The following is a 1,502-nucleotide window of genomic DNA, read 5'->3' as shown; positions in this document are numbered from 1 at the left end:
AAGCTGCGTGCCTGATTGGACAGTTCCCAGCCCGGCGTCGCTGATTGGATAACGTTTAAAACCCCACCCTCTCAGGCCCTGACTGATAGAAGATGTAATTAGATGCTGGGCTGAATGAAGAATGAGTGACCGCCTAGGCTGCAGCCTTTTCAGGCAGGGCTTCCTCCCAAGGGTATTTGCATTCAACCTTGTGTATAAGGTCATATGCACTTGTAAATAATATATCATATGGCTATACATAAATGAAAAGGATATAATAACAAATGTTTTAAAATTTCAGGTTTTTTACCTTCCTGGCATTTATGGTCCTTTGAGCAGGCAGCCTGAGATTTTAAAAAGAAGGTAATCCTCTGAAATAAAATGTGAGCCACATGTGAATTTTGAATTTTCTAGTAGCCAAACTAGAAAATTAAAAAGAAACCAGCGGCCAGCACGGTGTCTCACACCTGTAATCCTAGCACTTTGGAAGTACAAGGCGGGCAGATTAAGAGGTCAGGAGTTTGAGACCAGCCTGGCTAACATGGTGAAACCGTGTCTCTACTAAAAATACAAAGATTAGCCTAGTGCGGTGGCGGGCATCTGTAATCCCAGCTACTCATGAGGCTGAGGCAGGAGAATTGCTTGAACCCGGGAGGCGGAGGAGGTTGCAGTGAGCAGAGATTGCGCCACTGCACTCCAGCCTGGTTGGACAGAGCAAGACTCTGTGTCGGGGGGTGAAAAATATAAAGAAAAGAAACAAAAGGCCAGGCGCGGTGGCTCACGCCTGTAATCCCAGCACTTTGAGAGGCCGAGGCTGGTGGATCACGAAATCAAGAGATTGAGACCCTCCTGGCCAACATGGCTAAACCCTGTCTCTACTAAAAAAAAGTACAAAAAGTAGCTGGGCGTGGTGGCCCATGCCTGTAATCCCAGCTACTGGGGAGGCTGAGGCAGGAGAATCGCTTGAACCCAGGAGGCAGAGATTGCAGTTAGCCAAGATCGTGCCACTGCGCTCCAGCCTAGTGACAGAGTGAGACTCTGTCTCAAAAAACAACAGCAACAATGACAACAACAACAAGGAACAGGTTGAATTGATTGTAACAGTGTAATTAACCTAATATATACAAAATATTATCATTTTAATGTGTGAGGAATATGTAATTATTAATGAAGTCTATAAATATTTGCAACTAAATTTTTGAAAATAACTCTGTGTTTTACCTTTCTAGCATATCGCTGTTCAGACCAGGCACATTCCAGGCACCCAGGAGCCACACATGGTAGCTCTGATGTCGGTGGTGTGAAAGGCCAGAGGCGAAGGAAGGGCCTCTTCCTACTCACATCTGTCTTCAGTTCTGAGGTTGGAACAGATAGTGGCCATAGAAAGAGCTGAGGGCAGCAGAAATAAAATAGCCACAGGTAAACCACTGCTTACCACCTGTCGCCCACCTTTCTTTTAGAGATTAGGCTGTGAACATAGGATGATGGAGTTTAGGAGAAAAAATCCTCTGTGTCTTCAGTTC

The sequence above is a fragment of the Pongo abelii genome, chromosome 20 (assembly GCF_028885655.2).
Source record: "Pongo abelii isolate AG06213 chromosome 20, NHGRI_mPonAbe1-v2.0_pri, whole genome shotgun sequence".
Taxonomy (NCBI): domain Eukaryota; kingdom Metazoa; phylum Chordata; class Mammalia; order Primates; family Hominidae; genus Pongo; species Pongo abelii.
This window is presented reverse-complemented; position numbering follows the sequence as displayed.